The sequence below is a fragment of the Panthera leo genome, chromosome B1 (assembly GCF_018350215.1).
Source record: "Panthera leo isolate Ple1 chromosome B1, P.leo_Ple1_pat1.1, whole genome shotgun sequence".
NCBI classification, from domain to species: domain Eukaryota; kingdom Metazoa; phylum Chordata; class Mammalia; order Carnivora; family Felidae; genus Panthera; species Panthera leo.
In genome coordinates this window covers 163,857,604-163,878,915 of record NC_056682.1, presented here as the reverse complement: position 1 = coordinate 163,878,915, position 21,312 = coordinate 163,857,604, and the positions used below count along the sequence as shown (strand labels likewise).

General features: G+C 38.4%; 1 protein-coding gene and 1 pseudogene across 5 annotated transcripts in view; one reads left to right on the top strand and one right to left on the bottom strand.

Annotated features, from left to right (window-relative positions):
* FRYL (FRY like transcription coactivator) overlaps positions 1 to 21,312 on the bottom strand; it is a 266,156-nt gene that overhangs the window by 208,629 nt on the left and 36,215 nt on the right. For 4 of the 5 annotated variants that reach the window (XM_042936429.1, XM_042936430.1, XM_042936431.1 and 1 more), the window contains exons 1-2: positions 18,871 to 18,911; positions 18,532 to 18,710 (exon numbers count right to left, since the gene is read on the bottom strand). The gene's annotated coding sequence lies outside the window, so the exon portion shown is untranslated. Of the gene's footprint in view, positions 1 to 18,531; positions 18,711 to 18,870; positions 18,912 to 21,312 lie in introns of those variants that run through there. The other variant, XM_042936433.1, reaches the window with a different exon arrangement.
* Positions 4,521 to 5,596, top strand: LOC122218249 (annotated as a pseudogene).

Below are 21,312 nucleotides of genomic sequence, written 5' to 3'. Positions count from 1 at the left end.
CCCCAACAGGTGAGGATTCTACTGTATAAGTCTAGAAATGAAAGTCTGTCTTTCAGAAATACATCCTGAAATATTTACAGATGATGTTTCATGACCAAGGGATTGCATCAAAATAACTGGGAACTGGATGGAGAAAGGGAGTGGGTAGAGATAACAAAGAGTTGATAAATGTTGAGGCTGGGGAATGGGCACATGAACATTCATTCCACCATTCTCTGTTTAAATATTTTTTTAAACTATTTTTGGTGGGAGGAAACTTTAAATCTTTAAAAGATATAAAATCAATAAAACAATCATAGTTTAGCTTGTACCCTGGGTCTTACAGAATAATCCAATGGTTATTTTAAAAAAAGCAAGACGAAAATTATTGAAGCCGAATTCAAAAGGGAAGTAAACAACTACAGTATTTAGAATCTCTCAATTATACTTGCCAGTAATTCCCACAGATAAAAACATACTACAATGCCTTTTTCCAAACCATGGCTTCAGCATACCATGCTGATTCTCCAAAACAATATTAGTATTTATATTGTGCATTACAAGAATACAATTATGCCTCTGTATGTGCCCACATGAATATTTGATAAGTAGTTTTATTATGTACTAGTATTAAATAATCCAAATTCTCTTGGTGCTTAAATCACATCTTGGTGCTAAGTTAGGCCCATCATAAAACAAAATTTACAGATTAACAGATCCACCAAAGTGGGGTTTTTTTTGTACCCAGAGGCAGTGTAATTTAAAAAAAACTACCTCACTGCATATCTTTTATTCAGATGAACTGTGGTAAAATACCACCTGTGTATATTTCTACCTGTGTAGCAAACAGTTTACCTTGAAGGAGGTCATGATAATAGGAGAGCACTGTATAAGGAGTAAGTCACCTATCTAGGGATAAGCATATCAATGGCTGCTCCCCAGGTTTAAAACAAGGGTGAAATGGACAGATTAGAGAGTGTTTCCAAACTCTTTGTTGCAATAAAAAAAATACATTGTATATAAATGTACTTATAATACATTTTATATAACAACCCAGTGTGTGTGTGTGTGTGTGTGTGTGTGTGTGTGTGTGTGTGTATACACACACCCACATGATACACTTGAAATAATAATCCGCAATACACTTTGGTAAATTTCCAAGCTATTTTTAAAAAGTGCTATATTCTAGTCACTACCCACTAAAACAATTTCTGGAATTCATAGTTTTAAATCCCTGGACTTAAAAAAAAAATGGCCTGCATCTCCTACTGCTTACCAGCAAAGGTGGTGGGAGAGAGTACTCGAAAAGCTACACATTCCATGCCAGCCAATCACTTGCCTGCTTCAACTCCTCTCTCCCCTGCACAGAAACGGACATTATTCCATGTCTGGGAAGATGGGGAGGAAGGGGGCAGAAGACACTGAAGAGGGCTGGATATGCACGTGCACACACAACATCCAAGAGAAGAGAATCTCTTAAAGTTCTTCCTGTTCTAAAATTCTGTGGTTCTAAGAGTTGGCTCTGAGAGTAGGAGTCCCTAAAGGGTAAGAATCATCATTACATCTCCAACAGCACCTAGCAAACTGGCTTCCAAAAAATACTGAAGCATTAAATAAAGATTAAATTCAACTAATAATATGCAAACTAAGCATAAATGCAAAGGTTTCTGCCATTAAATATAGGTTTTCTGCACACTATTAAATGTAAAACTCAGTGCTAATGTATATTATTTGGAAACTCAGAAGCATAAAAATGTTAAAATATACACTGTGTATTTATTATGTATATGTATACAGAATATCTATGTCACAAAGCAAATACTATTCTTGTCATGTTGTCCATAAATGTATAAAAACAATTCACTGTAAAACTATTCTAAAACGCAGAATCAAATTAAACACTAACTTTTAGTTTCAATCTTACCTTTGTTTCTCTACCTGCTTCATGACAGATTATTAATTAGCAAGGAAATGAGCAAAACATAGTCCTAGTACATACAAAAAAGAACAGCAGAGGACTGGACAATATACAACTTTCATAATTCAACCATGATTTATAGTACTCCAAGGTTCACCAGTTGTTGGCTCAAATGGTCTCCTCTGCCTTTGTCTTAGAAGGAATATTTTCTCCAAAATAAATTTCAATGATATCAAAGTTTCTTCCTATATATACTAACTTTCAATAAATTATTACAGTTTAATTGAAGTGGGGGGGTAAAAAAAAAAAGAGTCTACATAAAAGACTTCCAATTCTAAATCCCAGTAAAACCTTTTATAAATAAAGGCAATAAAGCCAATCTTTATACCTTTTATATGATATTATAAAATGCCATGTGATGCAATAAAGGACCCTTTCTCATAATAACCTTAAAATTGTAACACAACTCACTTTCTTTCCATATGATTTACCTAAAATAAGAGAATTTAGCCAAAATTAACACAATTTCTGATTCTTTTTTTCTTAACGTTTTATTTATTTTTGAGAGAGAAATAAAGAATGCATGCACAAGCAGGGCAGGGGCAGAGAGAGAAGGAGACACAGAATCTGAAGGAGGCTCCAGGCTCTGAGCTGTCAGCACAGAGTCCGACGAAGGGCTCAGAACCACAAACTGCGAGATCGTGACTTGAGCCAAAGTCGGATGCTTAACTGACTGAGACACCCAGGTGCCCCACAATTTCCGATTCTTAAATGAGGAAAATGTTTACAAATATATTTTCATTACTAAAAGAATAATGTATTTTAAGGAGCAATTCCAAATTTCCAGTTCTGGTTCGCATTTCTCACCTTTTCCCAGATTTCTAAATTTTAATTACAACTAAAATTAAACATATGTTGAAAAACCTTCATGGAGAAGGATTTGCAATGTCCTAAAGGACAAAGGATTTGAATTTCCTAAATGAAATAGAGAATGTGTATTTGCAGAGGAGAAAGAAAGAAAAATAGGTATAATGGGAGTAGTACAGGATACAGGATGGGGATTAGCTTCTCTACAGGTTTTCATTAAAGAATTGTTAGAGGCAATATCGAATGATATCTTTGGACCAGTTAATGTTGAGGAGTTTCCATTGGCCAGAGGGAGACATGAACTTAACAGTGACTAATGGTCAACTCTGAGCTTCCAGAATCTGCACTAAGCGATACCGACACAACCACCACCGTCCAGGAGCTTACAGACCAGCCAGAAGAGAGATACATGTGATGACAAGTTTCAGTGCTTTAAGAAAAGCTACCTAGGGGCGCCTGGGTGGTTCAGTCGGTTAAGCGCCACCTTCAGCTCAGGTCATGATCTCACAGTTCTAGAGTTCGAGTCCACGTCGGGCTCTGTGCTGACAGCTCAGAGCCTGGAGCCTGCTTCAGATTCTGTGTCTCCCTCTCTCTCTGCCCCTCCCCTGCTAGCATCCTTTCTCTCTCCCTCTCAAAAATGAATAAATGTTTTTAAAAAAATTTTTTTGAAAGAAAGAAAGAAAGCTACCTAAATGTGTTCAAGCTACAATCAGGTAAAAACAGTCATCAAGTTTAAGTGGAAGAGGAGACAGGGGCAACCTCACCAAGTAAGTGGGGCTCACAACCTCTGTTGCCAGAAGATTCACTGAATCGACAATCTACAAAGATATGAATGGTTTTGTGCCTCTATTTGAGGACCTGGCTAGCCACTGATTTAAAAAAAATAAAAAAATTAAGGCTCAATAAACATGACTATTTCACTGCAGGCCTGTGAGCTGTAACTTCCCAGTGTGACAGGCCCCAAAGTTGGGTGCTATCCCGTATCGTCCTAGTTACACAATGGTGCCTGGCTTTATCCCAGAAATGGTTATCTCGGGAATGCCTCCTCCCCATGTTTATGAAAGGAAGCACTGTGTAGGGTAAGGTTTACACTGATTGACAGTTCCTCTCGCTCTAGAAATTTATAAAAGATAATAAGCAATGTATTCAGATCAAAATCCTCTGTATGGAAAATAACACATTTCAAAGTTAGTAACAAAACAACATTCCAAATGAGTTTGGTCACTAAGGATGACCATATAGAACATGCCACAAAGCTTAATCCTTCACATTCCAGCACATCCAGTAACTCTACAAGGACTTGCACACAAAAGTCAAAAAGCCCCACCCCACTCCACCAATAGGCTTTATTCTTTACAGCGGTGAAGTCAGTCTAAATAAATTACAAATACAAAAGGGAAGAATTCAGTTCTGGTTTGCTGTGCCCAAAGAAATGTGCCCTAGAAATCCAAATTAATTAATTAGCCAATAATAACAATAACAACCACTAATTACTGAGGGCCTACTATGCACAAGGAAGTAGGTTAGGTGCTTTACACGCATCACCATTTTAACCCAAAGAAACCCATTTCTATAAATGTTCCACTTTGCAGCTATGGAAACTGACGAAGCTACTAAATGAATGGCGAAACACTGTTCACCTGGGTTTTCTTCTATTTTAAAATAAGCTGTTATGTGGAATTCTATGAAACAAACTTCTCAAATTAAAATGCAATTATGATTTCAATATATTTTTTCAGAACAAAAGCTAGAGACCTCTCAAAACAAGATTTAAACACAGTTAAGGTAAACTGTGTGTTAATTCCATAAAGAATAAATTTGCCTTACCAAAAGTAAAAACAAAACCAAAAAAAACATGGGGGGGGGGGGGGCAGCCCACTGTGATAGGAAGGGGCATTAGGAAGAGTACCTGATATGAAGGAGTCATGCCTCCAGCCTCCCCTAGTCCCTAGAGCTGCCCAGTAGCTACCTCGCTCTTCAAGTGCAGGAGCCAGTTGAAATATCAGGAATGGAAGCCAATGTGACCATCCCAATCTGGCAAAACAAGCCACATGGGGCTACTCAAAGTGTAGTGAGAAAAACTGGGACCAACCTGCCCCCTGAAGCCATGTCCCTGGGCATCCTTTGAAACCCCATACCCAACATGTCTGACCTGTGTCTAAAGGATGAGCCCCCCATCCCTGCTCTGGCCGACACTGCCTGGAATGCTGTGATGAAGAGGAGATATGTGTCCGGGTCAGGAGTGACGCATGGCTCCTGAGGCACACCTGGAAGCCTAGCCCTCTAACTGTCACACAGCGCAATGCCTCAGTGCCCAACCTGCGTGGGTCCAAGGTGACCATCTTTCTGACCATTCCAGCACTGCCAGCCCGAAGTCGCACCGCAGTGCTGCAGGATGAGCTGAACTACCTGCACGGCCAGATTGCCAAGATAGCGGCATCTGATACACCTTCGGTTTCATTAACAACGGATTTCTTATCTCCAGGAAGTTCAAATGTCTCTCCTCCCTTACCTGGTTTTGGATCCTCACTCCACTGTACAACTTCCTTTGCCATTAGTGGCATCACCAAGCAGACCAAGGTAGAGGTCCCTGAGCTACCATTAGCCCCCCCTGCTCTGTTCTGCCAGCCCCGAAGGCTGTAAACCACAACACAAAGCAACCCACAGCTCGTCTGAAGAGGATGACTGTCTCTCTCTGTCCAAGGCCAGCAGCTTTGCAGACCTCATGGGGATCCTGGAGAACTTTCACCAGATGGAACAGAGCCTAGATCTAGCTCTTAGAAAAAAACCTCAGGAAAAAAACCTTAATGATAAGAGAGGTAAGTAATCTACCTGATAAAGAGTTCTAAAGTAATGGTCATAAAGATGCTCACCACACTGGGGAGAAAATGGGGAAAAGAATGGATAAACACAGAACTCCAACAAAGAAATGGAAAATATGCAGAAGTACTAAACACAAGTTACAGAGCTGATGAACACAATGACTGAACTGAAAAATACACTAGAAGTGTTCACCAGCAGACTACATGACACAGAAGAAAGGATAAGTGAACTCAAAGACAAGGCAGTGGAACTCTCCCAATCAGAGCAGCAAGAAAAAGAAATGAAATACTAGAAAAATAATGAAGAAAAAAAAAAGAAAGAAAACATAGCTTAAGGGACTTATGGGACTACATCAAATGGACTAACATTCTTATCACAGGGCTCCCAGAAGAGAAAGAAAGGCACAGAAATCTTATTTGAAAAAAGAATGGCTTAAAACATCCCTAACCTGGAGAAGAAAACAGACATCCAGATCCAGGAGGCCCAGGGAGATTCCTATGAGATTAACTCAAAGAGACCCTAAAAGCAGCAAGAGAAAAATAACTTGTTATCTAAAAGGGAACCCCCCCAAAAGACTATAAATACATTTTTCAGCAGACCATTTGCAGGCCAGAAGGGAGTGACACATGTATTTAAAATGCTGAAAGAAGAAAACTTCCAACCAAGCAAAGTTACTCAGGATTGCAGAGACTTTTCCAGATGAGCAAAAGCCAAAGGAGTTTATCGCCACTAAATCAAACTTACAAGAAATGTTAAAATGACCTCTTCAAGCTGAAAAGAAAGTGCTAGTCAGTAACAGGAACACATATCAAAGAGTAAATGTCACTGGAAGGATAAATATAATAATAATGAAAATAATGGATTCAGCACTTATTAAGGTTAAAAGGACAAAAGCAGTAAAAATAACTATGATTATAGTAACTAGTTAAGGGATAACTTAGATAAGGCACACACAAGATAAAAAGACGTAGGTCTGTCCAGTGCAAGACCGTTTACTGCCATGGGCTGCTTTCCCCTGTTTGGGTGCCTTCTCTAGAGCCAGGGCCTTAGTCTTGGCCTTCTATGGGGTGCCCAGTGCCCAGTTTCCGGATGCCTCTGGGAAGGAGCTCTTAGACAAAGCCAACAAACACCACTTCTTACACAGCCTGGCCCTGCTGGGGGTACCCCATTTACTCCTAGCCTCTAGAACCACTTTATTCTGCACCAGCTTTTACTTCCAGGCTCTGGCCCAGACTTTGGCCCCTGTGCGAGGGAGCCTGCTAATCTTGGGCTGGCTTACCTTGGTTCTTTGAGTTTCCTTGCACTTAATCTCTGGGTACTTTTTTTTAGAGTTGAAGCAGGGAGAAGATTAAAAGAGAAAGGGGAAAAAGAAAAAAAGATGAAAAATGTGACATCAAAAACACGCAAGGGAGGAGTAACAATGTTGAGCTTTAGAATGCAATCAAACTTAAGTTGACAAGTATTTTATCAACCTAAAATAGACTGTTATGCATATAACTTGTTATAGTTACAGTTAAACTTAACTACAAAACAAAACCGGTAGTAAATACACAAAAGATAAAGGAGCATAAGCATACCACTAAAGAATGTCAGCAAACCACAAAGGGAGAGAGCAAGAGAAGAAAGGAAAAAAGAGGAACAAAAACCAGCCAGAAAACAACTAACAACATGGCAATGAGTACATACCTATCAATAATTATACTTTAACTGTAAATGGACTAAATACTACAATCAAAAGACAGAGTGGCTAAATGGACTAAAAAACAAAATCTATATGCTGCCCACAAGAGACTCCTTTAGACTTAAGAACATACACAGACTGAAAGTGATGGGATAGAAAAAGATATTCCATATGGAAACCAAAAGAAAGCCAGGGTAGCTATACTTATGGATATAAGAAAAAACTCGGGGGCACCTCAGTGGCTCAGTCTGGCTCAGTTAAGCATCTGACTCTAGATTTTAGCTCAGATCATGATCTCACAGTTCATGAGTTTGAGCCCTGAATTGGGCTCTGACAGTGCAGAGCCTGCTTGAGATTCTCTCTCTTTCCCTCTTTCTCTCTCCCTCACTCCCATGGTCTCTCTCTCTCTCTCTTTCTAAAATAAATTTTTAAGGGGCGCCTGGGTGGCACAGTCAGTTGGGTGTCTGACTTCGGCTCAGGTCATGATCTCACTGTTCATGGGTTCGAGCCCTGCATCAGGCTCTGTGCTGACAGCTCAGAGCCTGGAGCCTGCTTCAGATTCTGTCTCCATCTCTCTGCCCTCCCCTGCTCTTGCTCTGTCTCTCTTGCTCTCAAATATAAAATAAAACATTTAAAAAAAATTTTTAATAAATTTTTAAAAGGAAAAAATCGACTTTAAAACAAAGATTGAAAGAGACAAAGGGCATTATATAATGATAAAGGGGTCAATCCAACAAAAGACTAGAACGTTTATAAATATTTATGAACCCAATATAGAAGTATCTGAATATATAAAGCAAACATTAACAGACATGAAGGGAGAAACAGCCGTATAATACCAACAGAGAACATTAACAATTTTATGTTTATTTTTTGAAAGAGACAGAGAGAAACAGGCAGAGCATGAGCGGGGGAGGGGCAGAGAGCGAGGGAGACACAGAATTTAAAGCAGGTTCCAGACTCTGAGCTGTCAAGACAGCACAGAGCCCAACAGGGAGCTCGAACCTGTGGACCAGGAGATCATGACCTGAGCCGAAGCCAGCTGCTTAACTGACTGAGCCACCCAGGCGTCCCAGCAGGGGACTTTAATACCCCACTTACATCAATGGATAGATCAGACAGAAAATAAGAAAACATCACCTTAAATGACATGTTAGACCCAACAGACCTAACAGATATATACAGAACATTTCATCCAAAAGCAACAGAATATACATCCTCAAGTATGTATGCAACATCCTCCAGGATAGATCAGGTAGGACACAAAACAAGTCTGAATAAATTTAAGAGGACTGAAATCCTATCAAGCATCTTTTCTAACCACAGTGATATGAAACTAGAAATCAAAAACAAAAAAGAAAGAAAGAAGGAAAGAAACCAGAAATCAATTTTTTTTTAAATAAAAACAAAAGGTGGGGGAAGGAGAAATCATATTATGGCCAACAAATCACAGAGAAGGTTATTTTAAGACTAAGTTCAATCCTCTTCTGTTAATGTCTTCCTACTAACTTAAAAGTCCAAGAACAACTTTATAAAGGAAAGTGACATTCTTCTGTTTCAGCCAGAATTCTTAAAATAATCTTTAACTTAAAATGTTTCCCAAAGATGGATGCTCGCAGTTCAAATGCCAGTGATAATTCAATTGGCTGCAAAATTCGGTGTTAGCAGTCTCTACACTTATAGGGAAAACCTGACACAGTATACGAGTATCAATTGCCATATCTGTGGTTTCAAATGAAACTTCCTTCCACAGCACTTAAATCATCCTTTTTCTCCTAGGTCCCTGGTTTGCTTCATTTCCTTTAATCTTGCTTTATGTTAAGACAATATTTGGTCCCTGGCTCCATTTAGTGGAGTTCAGGGTCATCAGAATAATGCCCTTGGAATGTTGTCTCTGAACCAACTTCCTAATATAGGTTATGCTCCTGTTCTTAAGAATTTTAATATATCCAAATCATAATGTCCAAATCATAACAAGGCTAGATATAAATACTAACTGGAAGATTTATTAGAGTCAAGCAAAAAAGGAAAGAAAAAAATTTTAAGCTTTCTAGAAACCTAACACCAGCTAGAGTATAATAAATAAAAATAGACCTACTTCTGCTACCTTTGTTGAGCCCAGTGGTTTATCCAGCTAGGTAGTGAAGGACACAATGAATAAGACAGATCTATGCCTTTATGGAATCTGAGACTCATCCAGTTCTAGGACCATCTCTCCTCAACTGTCCTAGAAGGAGAGTGTTATAGAAAGTTTCAATATGGTGCAAATGGGACGCATTGCAAAACAATAAGCATGTATCTTTTAATATATCGGACTTCTGTATTAAGGTTGTGATTGTATTTGAAACTGGAATACTCATGTAGGATTAGAAGGGAGAGGAAATAGAAGTGGAGAGTGCAAAGCTAGGAACTGAGTCACTTCTCCCACCTCATCAGGTTTTTCACCCTCACTACTGGTTACATAAATCCTATGTGGAATGTAATCTTTCACTTAGGACAATTTTATCTCTTAAGCCTTTCATAAACCTGTCACACCATGAGCTACGTGAAACATTTTTTGTCTTATAGGTTCTCAGTTTGCAAAATAAAAACTTTCATCACTCCAAACTAAATGCAGTATGACTGAAGATCACAGTACCAAGAGAGAATTTGATTCTTACCGATAAGCACCTGCCCTAGTTAATGTTTCAAAGTAATTTTTTTAACAAAATTATATTGCAGAAACTAAGACTTAATTGTCCTAATGTAAGCAAGCTCACTAAAAATTTCCATTAAGATATTTTTCCCTTAAAATAATATAACCAAAACACTTCCCATTACTTTAATATCGCTGAAACACCAAAAATTTGTAATGTGACTTTAGGAAATTTACTTTTAAAACAGATTTAGGAGGTTTAGACCGTACTGCATTTCCAATGACAAAAAGAAATCCCATTGAGGATGGAATTATTAAAATTATTATAATCTCCCGTTTTATTGCATCAATACGTATTAGAGGACAAAAATAGCCATTTAATTCAAGAAGTGATCCAAAGAGACTAAAAGTTACATTAATCTGTGAAAAGTCACATGTAAAACAAATCTATATAAACCCCATGTCCATTATAATGAGAAAGGACCTCATATGAGAAGGCAGCACAAGGTATGTGGTACAGATACACAATACTAAGCTATATTAACAGAAAAAGTGACTTAGTCTCATTTATAGGAGGAAAAGAGAGGGAAGGAGAAAGAAACATGAGAAAAAGAGGAAAACGTAAAAATAAAAAAAGATGGAGGGGTACCTGGGTGGCTAAGTTGCTTAAGCATCTGACTCTTGATTTCGGTTCAGGTCATGACCTCATGACTCGCGTGAGCCCTGCATCGGGCTCTGTGCTGCCAGCGCAGAGCCTGCTTGGGAATCTCTGTGTCTCCCTCTCACTCTGCCCTTCCCCTGCTCATGGGCACTCTCTCTCAAAATAAATAAACTTAAAAAAAAAAAGATGGAGCACATAAGATCATTTTTTCCAAGTTTGCAGGCAGTAAATGATAGGACTCTTCTCTTCACAAAAGAAACATGCTGGCTGGCTCTGATATACAAACAAAATCACATATGAGAATCAAGTACACTAATATTGTCAACATGCAGACTAGTGCTTTCAAGCTAGCAAGATCCCAATAACAAGTTAGCCAAGTATAAGTTCGTCTACAAGACATCTCAGGTAAAAGAAGAGATTTAGATATGCTACATGGTCATGATTTTATTGGCCATTCTCCACCACCATAGAAATCAAATATTGAATGCTCTAAATGTGTCAGGAAGCCATCAAAATCCTCAAGGAGAAAGCAGTCAAAAAACCTCTTTGACCTCAGCCGCAGCAACTTCTTGACTCAACATGTCTCCGGAGGCAAGGGAAACAAAAGCAAAAATGAACTATTGGGACCTCATCAAGATAAAGCACATCCTTTGCTGTGCTTCCTCTGTACAGCAAAGGAAACAATCAGCAAAATTAAAAGGCAACTGACGGAATGGGAGATGACATATCAGATAAAGGGTTAGTATCCAAAATCTATAAACAACTTATCAAACTCAACACCCAAAAAACAAATCATCCAGTGAAGAAATGGGCAAAAAACATGAATAGACACTTCTCCAGAGAAGACATCCAGATGGCCAACCGACACATGAAAAAATACGCAACATCACCCATCATCAGGGAATTACAAATCAAAACCACAATGAGATACCACCTCACACCTGTCAGAATGGCTAACATTAATTAACAACTCAGACAACAGATGTTGGCGAGGATGCGGAGAAAGAGGATCTCTTTTGCCCTGCTGTTGGGAATGCAAACTGATGCAGCCGCTCTGGAAAACAGTATTATGGAGGTTCCTCAAAAAACTAAAACTAGAACTACCCTACGACCCAGCAATTGCACTACTAGGTATTTATCCAAAGGACACAGGTGTGCTGTTTCGAAGGGGCACGTGCACCCCAACGTTTATAGCAGTGCTATCGACAATAGCCAAAGTATGGAAAAAGCCCAAAATGTCCATCGATGGATGAATGGATAAAGAAGATGTGTGTGTGTGTGTGTGTGTGTGTGTGTGTGTGTGTGTGTGTGTGTTGCAGAGTATTACTCAGCAGTCAAAAAGAATGACATCTTGCCATTTGCAACTACATAGATGGAACTGGAGGGTACTATGTTAAGCAAAATTAGCCAGAGAAAGACAAATATATGACTTCACTCATATGAGGAATTTAAGATACAAAACAGATGAACATAATGGAAGGGAAGCAAAAATATAAAAACAGGAAGGGGGACAAAAACATAAAAGACTCATATATAGAGAACAGAGTTGTTGGAGGGGTTGTGAGAGGAGGGATGTTCTAAACGGGTAAGGGGCATTAAAGAATCTATTCCTGAAATCATTGTTGCACTATATGCTAACTAACGTGGATGTAAATTAAACAATAAATAAATTTAAAAATAAATAAATATGTATAAGTCCCAGACTCCAAAGGCCCAAGAACCTGAAGCTAAAATGTCTGAGGACAGCAGAAGATGGAAGTCCCAGCTCAAGGAGAGTGAGCAAATTCACTCTTCCTCTGCCTTTTTGTTCTATTTGGATCCTCAGTGGATTGGTGATGCCCACCCACAGCAGTGAGGGTGGACCTTCTTTACTCAGTCTATTCATTTAAATGCTAATCTCTTCCGGAAACACCCTCACGGACATACCCAGAAATAATGTTTTACCAGCTCTCTAGGCATCTGTTAGCCTAGTCCAGCTGACACGCAAAAGTAACCAACACAGGGAGCCACCATGAGTTTCTAACGAAGTAAGTAATATGAATGGACCTGTGATTTCTAAAAGTTACCTTTAGAAGTATATGGGAAAGAAGGCTGAATGAGAAGGACCAGTTTGGAGTAGCCAAGAGATAATTTTCTGAACTAAGGCTGTGGGAGACACCAACAAAGCACTGAAGTAGAACCGAAAGAATTTCACAACTGAAAGAATGGGGGACCATCACTTTTCACAAATACGACCACAGCCTCCTCAAGTTCTCCCTCCCATACATTGCCCCACTACAGCTGGGAGTGATTGTTTTACAAACTAAATCAAGTTGCATCTCAAGGCCCTCCACCCCACCTTCCTACATACCAAACTGGACTTTTCACTTCCTACACATTCAACTTCTTTCCTGCCTCAGGATCCTTCACTCACTGTTTTCCTTTATCTGCTAACTGGCACCCTGGTGTTTTTCACCAGGCGGAACCCTAACCGGTCTTCAAATGTCAATTTGAATGTCCCTCCCTCAAAGACCTACCCACCTAAACTCTCTAGTCTAGTACCATGTCCCAACCTTTAGATTCTCTCTTGGAATACTTACACACATGTAGACATGGGTTTATGTATATATTTGATTAATATCTATTCCCCATTAGACTATTCCTAAGACGTAGGATTATAACTATTTGTTACCTATACCTAGCCCAGTACCTGGCACCTGGCAGGTACTTAACAAACACCTGCTGGGGGTGCTTGGGTGGCTCAGTCGATTGAGTGTCCAACTTCAGCTCAGGTCATGATCTCAAAGTTCATGGGTTCAAGCCCCACGTTGGGCTCTGTGCTGACAGCTGGGAGCCTGAAGCCTGCTTTGGATTCTGTGTCTCCTTCTCTCCTGCCCCTCTCCCATTTGTGCTCTGTCTCTCTCTGTCTCTCAAAAATAAATGTAAAAAAAAATAATAATAAATTTCTTTAAAAAAAAAAAAAAACCAAGCACGTGCTGAATAATAAATATACCACAAGAGACCACTTTGAGTTCTTGACTGGGAAAATAATAATGCCATTACCTAATAAAGGGAACACAGGAACATCAAATCTGTGGATAAAGTGGAATTCTACCTGGGGAATATTGAGTTGAAGAAATAGTGAATTAGGTCTAAGCTGTAGAATCACCAGTGAATGATCACTCAGCCAAAAGAATAAATGTAACATTACTGGAAAAGGAGAAGCAAAATAAAGCAAGCTATGAGCAGATAAGACAAACCTCTATTTAAGTGGGAGGAAGAAGAAAACAGACAAAAGGTTTATATTTCTAATATGTAAAGGGCTTATAAAATAGCAAATATCAACAAACTTGAAGAACACGAGGCTTAAAAAAAATGGACAGTTAACAGTAAAGAAAAATGCAAATGCCTCCTAACCATATAAAAATATATTCAGCCCAATGTGTACCTCAAGGTAAACTTGGTATAAGACTATCTTTAAAAAAAAAATGTTGTTAATTTAAATGATTCTAAAACGTGTATAGGGCTCCTGGGTGGCTCAGTGGGTTAAGCGTTCGACTTCAGCTCAGGTCATGATCTCCCAGTTTGTGAGTTCAATGCCCGCACTGGGCTCTGTGCTGACAGCTCAGAGCCTGGAGCCTGCTTCAGATTCTGTGTCTCCCTCTCTCTCTGCCCCTCCCCCACTCAAATTCTGTCTCTCTCAAAAATAAATAAACATTTAAAAAGTAAATAAAATAAAATGTCTATAAGGAAATTTTTAAAGTTAAAGATATTCAATTTCACGCATGAGATGAGTGAAATTAACATAACAGTGATATTCCATTCAGTAAAAAAACAAAAGTTTGACAACATATTCTGTTGCTGAGGTTATGCATAGACAAATAGGCACTTTCACACATTACCAATGGGAACACAGAGACACATGAGGCACCCAGTTCTGATAGTATTATCCCTGGTGTCATTGAGAACCAGAATTCTTAGCTAAGAAAAAAAGATACAGATGTGAAATAAAAGACTGAGCAAAAATCTTATAGAGCTGAAACAATTGGAAATATCAGTATAAACTCATGAGGTTCTTAATCTTAAAAAATTTTTTTTCCTAATTTTGACAACTGAAAAGATCTAGTGACAATGGTCAATCCGTTAGAAATAAGAACCTCTAGAGGCCAGATTGTAGTCTTGAAATCCTACTGCCCAGTAAAGGAATCAGGGGTCCTTTTGGGTCCAGCGCTATCAGGTGTAGAGAGGAAATGTACATGATGTGCCTAGAAATCCTTGTCATACCAGATAATCAAAGAAGCTATCACAAACTACTAGAGTCATGTCAAAATAACTCAGCAACTTTAAAAGGCTCCCACTGGTCCAAGATTAAATAATTTAAGCAGCAAAAAAAAAAAAAAAGACAATGAATTTTTCAAAATTCAGTATGTTTAAATCTAAGAGTCCATAATGAGTCTAGGGAAGAAGAGGCGACCCTAACTGATCACTATTGGAGAAGGCTAATATAACCAACTCATTGTTTTGAAATTGGTAAGTCAGAAGAAACTATCAAGCTTTTCTCCAACCTTTCCTATACATACTGTACTACTAGGTAACAAATAGTACATGAGGAACAGTTTCCCTTTATAGAAGATTTCACATAAGTGAACAGTAAAGTTACAGTGTTACGTCTTGCAACCCCTAATTATTTAATAGACCTAAAGCAGGGAGCCCACTGCCTATTTTTGTAAATAAAGTATTATTAGAACACAGCTATGGCCATTCATTCACATTTTGTCTATGGCTACTATTCCCGCTACAAGGGCAGAGTATAGTAACTGTATCAGAGGAGACCAGATGGCCCACAAAGCCTAAAAATACACTATCTGGCCCCTTACAGAGAACGTTTGGCATTCTCTCATCTAAAGCATTGAGCATAAACGGCAACTAATCAGCATTAAGAGAGACGACTAAACACTTGTGTACCAGACAGACACTTGCCAAAAGAAATTGAACCTGAATCTGAGCAAATCTCCGGATCCAACTGCCAATTAACAAGAAAAACAAAGGACAGAGGAATATGCTTATTTTTTTTTTAAGACTGCATTTTTAAGTAACCTCTACACCTAACGCGGGGCTTGAACTCACAACCCCAAGATCAAGAGTTGCACGCTCCACAGACTAAGCCAGCCACACACACCGACAGATGAGTACTTTTAATCACTTCACAGGAATGTAATCAGGAACATCCACATCTACGGCCCAAAGACCCAATTTGCTAACAAAAATTTTAAGGACACAAGGCAAGGGGAACTTAGGAGAAAAATCAACTAATTGCAATGAAGGGAGGGCTTATCTAGATCCTGATTCAAACAGCTCAACTGCTTTGGAAATGTATGAAAGAATCAAAATTACCACGAACTGCACATTTTATTACGTTGGGATTGTTGCTGTTTTTTCTTTTTTTTTTTAAAGATGATAATGGTATTGTGGTTGTATTTTTTTTTTAAATGTTTATTTATTATTGAGAGACAGAGACAGAGCATGAGCATGGGAGGCACAGAGAGAAAGGAGGAGACACAGAATCCGAAGCAGGATCCAGGCTCTGAGCTGTCAGCACAGAGCCGGATGCAGGGCTCGAACTCACAAACCGTGAGATCATGACCTGAGCCAAAGTCCGACGCTTAACCGACTGAGCCACACAGGCGCCCCATGTGGTTGTATTTTTTAAAAGAAGATCTACTTTAAGAATACATACTGGAATATAAACAAATTATATGATGTCTAGGATTTGCTTTAAAATAATACAGAGTGGGAGAGAAGTCCATGGAAGAGAAACAAACAATTTGACCATGATTTGATAATTATTAAACCTGAGTGATGAATACAAAGGGGTTCATTACACTAGCCTGTTTACTTTGTACAATTTAAATTTTTTTTTCCATAATAAAAATTAAAAATAAGGCAAAATCTTTCTTATTCAGACACAGAAAAAAATCTGATGGAAAAAGTTCAGGAAGTATGCTAGATCACCCCAAAAGGCAACTGGACCGTGACAAGGTGTGGGATCTTTCAAAAGAAGGGTAAGAAGCCAACTTTGAAAAGAACCAGTTCAGAGATCAAGCAAATGAGTTTTACAAACTGAGTTATGTGCCCTTTTCCAACTATTTCAAGCACCTAGAAAAAGGATATATATGGCCAACGAACTTAGGTTTGAGATCTGATTAAGATGTGTTCCTCAGAGTTTTAAAAAGGCAAGAGACCATAAGATGTAAGAATGATCATGGAGTTTGGGTAAGTGGAAAGCTAATGAGGCTAGGAAACGGCCCACCTGGTTAAAGAAAACAAAACAAAAACAAAAACAAATGCCAAGAAACTACAAGTCAAAATTAATACTAAAAACAGATTTAAGAAGTGGGATGTGACAGAGGGTTATGATCATGACAGGAAGCTTGCCAAAGCCTCAGAAATTAGAAGTCTTCCAGGCGATGGTGAGGTCTAAGGTACGAAGTGATGGGGTGTGTGCAGCAGGCAGAACTTTTGGGTTCCAGTCCTGATGAACGAATGCTGGGTAACTAATCGGTTTCAGCTCCCTGCCAAAGAATCACACCCTTCTCCCAAGCTTATTTCAACAGGTAACTGTATGTGTAAAGGTCCCAGGATTGGGAGCTCTGGTCTAAGACGCAGTGATATTGGAAAATCAGTAAGATGAAAATGATGGATGCTAGACGTATCAAGGAAGCAGGATGAGAGCCACCAACATGATAAAAGAGACAACATCAGAGTCAAATAAAGGAAAATTCTAGAGGTCAATAAAAGAGAAGGATAAAAAATGTGGAGAGAAAGAATGAAAGACCTCAACTTCCAAACAAAATGATTAACTGAAAAATGTTGTCTTAGTGAAGGCGTTATTGTAACCCCACACTTCCAAGAACGTAGTCTAAAAATCTATCAAATAGGTTACAGAAGAAAGGTATCCTCAAAAAACCAAAAAATCTACCAATTTGTTCATTATGATCATAAAGTGTTAGATGTATGAAAATACCAAAAAACCTGAAAAAACATTTAGTTTATTTCACTCACTTCATAGATGAGAAAACTGAGGTCTACTAAGGCTAATTAACCTGCACTCAAGAACACCATACAATTAATGATCAGAATTAGGGCTAAAATGTACCCCATTCTTCACTCACCCTCTTGACCTTGCATCCTCATTTAATGCCATCGTTTCCATTTGGTGACTGACTTCTCTACAATACTAAACGCCATTATATATTTTCATGCTTTGATAGCAGGCATTTGATAAATATTTGTCACCTGACACTCAAAATGAGCCTACTTCAATGATTTTCTTTCAGAGGCCCCCCATATCAGCAACTGGTTCTGCTCACTTTTACTCCTCTGCCCCCCAACAAAAATGCACTGAGGAAATCTCAGAGATGTTCAAAAAACATGTTGGCTAACTAGCATCCATGCTTCCAAAAAATGTTACAACACGAAAAGGCACACATAGTGCCAGGGGAAAAAAAAAAAAAAAGAGTTGACATCACTCTCCTCTTATCATCTCCAAAAATGTGTCATTACATAATGTACACATCAATGGGAAGTAAGACGATGTTCTTGACCGGATGGACTCAAAGCACCTAAACTGACAGGAAAAGACCCTTAACAGGATAAACTACCTCAGTCTTACAATAAGGGATTATGGAGAATGCACAGAGTACAGACTTCACACACGTTTATGTATTTTTAATGTATTCTCTATAAATGTTACATATAATCCTGGACCTAGAATCTCATGGAAGGAATGTTCTGAGCCTCCAAAAACCTGATGTTACTGCTATTTTTAGACGTGATTTTTTTAAGTTAGCAAAAAAAAAAAAAAAAAAAAAAAAAAAAAAAGGCAGGTATTATAAGAAGAGAAGGCATCATAGAGGGGAAGGCGATTCACACAAAAATTATTTTTACAAACTTCTATTATTCTTTTAAAAAGAAGTACGTATCCTTACCACTTAGAAAGGGTTGTTGAGGCACAGAGTTTGTAGAAAAGACACCAATTTTGGAAAGGATCCATCTAGAAGCTTTTTCGACCTGGAGCTTGTTGTACTTTATAGGCACGCAAGTGGGCACAGTAGTGCAAAGCCGTAGTGATTCACCATGTACAAAGCAGAATATGGAATGTTCAAGGCTGGAAGATAAAAAATAGAGAAAAGAAAAATACTCGGGCTGGTTATTAGTAGCACCCATGTTTAAAACAAAAGGTGTCCCATTTTAGTGGTTTTTATAGAACAAATATCATTACTGAAGCTAAGTTTTTATAACTGAGAATTTGCACAAGAAGAACTTACTTATATAAGTATCTTAACTACGTAGGGAAAGAATCTGGAGAGAGAAAACAAGAAAATGAGAATTAGTCTTCCAAAGGTTCTAAATTAAAGACTTCTTTGCCACCCATAACTTCTTTGTCAAATACATTATAAATTTCCCTACCATCTAAACACAATTACCCGTTTCTTAATGAAACAAGGGGGATCATCAAAGGAGTGCTTCCACAGTACTTGAGGATATATACCTTATAGGACTTGGGGTAATGACCCCAGAATGGCCTATATCTCAAAAGGTACCCCCAAAGTACCCCAACAAATAAGCACCCTCTGTTCCTGGTGGTGGTGTCAATATCTACAAAGTTAGGAATGAATTTATCCTTTGACCCAACAATCCTCTTTCTGGGACATTCTCCTACACACGTACTTGTACACTCATAAAGTATACAGCAAGATTGTCGTGAGATTGTTTGTAAAAGTGAAACACTGAAAACAACCCAAGTTACACATGATCTGGCAATTCGACTCCTGGGTATATAACAAGTGATAAAATACATCCATGCAAAAATAAAAATGTAAGTGTTCACAGTAGTGTTATTTGTAATAACCAAAAGGCAGAAACAAGACAATGGTCATCCACTTTTATAGCAATTTGACAGAATAAATTTATGTTCCTTGAATATAACGATAAAAAGGGTGGGCTTGTATTTTATGTATCATATTTAAAGAAAAAAAAAGACAATGGTCATCAACTGATGAACAGATAAATAAAATGTGATAGATCCCATCCAATGGAATATTTCTGCCACAAAAAGGAATGAAGTAATGATACATGCTACAGCATAGATGAATCCTAAAAACTATGCAAAGTCAAAGAAGCTAGTCACAAAAGGCCACATATTACATGATTCTATTTATATGAAATGCCTAGAATAGACAAATCTACATACAGAAAAAACAGATTAGTGGTTGAAGGGCTGCGGGGGAGAGGAAGATGGGGAATGACTAATGGGTACACTGTTTCTCTCAGTTTCCAGTCACTTGCACTCTGACCCAATACTAAATACTAAAATACTCTTCCTAATGACTTTGAAAGAATTCTAAGTGCCCATTCTAACTTGTATCTGACCTCCCCTCTCTCACTACTCCAATGAACCTCAAATTGCTGCCAAGTGCACAACTAGGGTCACAAAATTCTCTGGTTGGGTAGTACAGTGATACTCCTAATTCCTACAGAATAAAGTTCAGAAATTAATTAGCCTCAAAGTCAAGATCCTAATGGCAGAGAATAAACTACGAGCACATCTCCCTAATATTCTCTAGACTAGAGACAAGCTGAACTCTGCTCCGTGTAAACATATCCCATTCCTACACCCACATCTTTTTTCCATCTGGAATGCCCACCCTTTGTTTCCATGCACTGAAATTCCTCTAAAATCATTTTTAAAGCAAAAAAAATCACTTATCCGACCAGAGCATTGGATTTCTCAACTCTCACACCTTCAAGGACTAGTTTACAAAGACTATAAAGGGTACTACAAGTATTGTAAGTATGAAGTATAAACTAAGAAGAGCCAACATATATCACTCAACAAATGTTACTGCTATTCACTCAACAAAGTAATCAATAAATATTTTTTAAATTGACATACAAAATTAAAAAATTGTGTTTTCCAGCCATACTACACTCTTGGCTCTAGAAGCAACAGTTTAAGGTTTGACACCTTTGAAAGTCATGATGATGAAAATTTCTGATCATCAACAGGTTTCATTACGGGGAATCTCATATAGATTCATGATGTAAGAGCAGCAACCCATTATTTCTTTATTTAATCAAGAGCCAACTTGATTCGTAACCATTTCACAATATATGTCATAAGTCATTATGAGGTATACCTTAAATGTATACAGGGGTACATGTCAGTTATACCTCAATAAAAAGGGGGGGGACAATTTGATTCACTTTATTCAGTAATACCCGCCAAAAATAGGGAAAGAGGGCAAGCCTTACCAAAAGACAATAGTTTCATTATCTTTTTTAAATTGTGGCAAAAAAATATGGGGTGCCTGCGTGGCTCAGTCGGTTAAGCGTCCGACTTCAGCTCAGGTCACGATCTCGCGGTCCGTGAGTTCAAGCCCCGCGTCGGGCTCTGGGCTGATGGCTCAGAGCCTGGAGCCTGCTTCGGATTCTGTGTCTCCCTCTCTCTCTCTGCCCCTCCCCCGTTCATGCTCTGTCTCTCTCTGTCTCAAAAATAAATAAACGTTAAAAAAAATTTTTTTTAAATAAATAAATTGTGGCAAAATACACATAACATATAATTTACCATCTTAATCATTAAGTGTGCAGTCAGCAGCATTAAATACATTCACACTATTTGCAAACATCACCACCACCCATCTCCAGAACTCCTTCTATCTTGCAAAACTGAAACTTTGTGCCCATTAAACACTAACTCCCCATTCTCC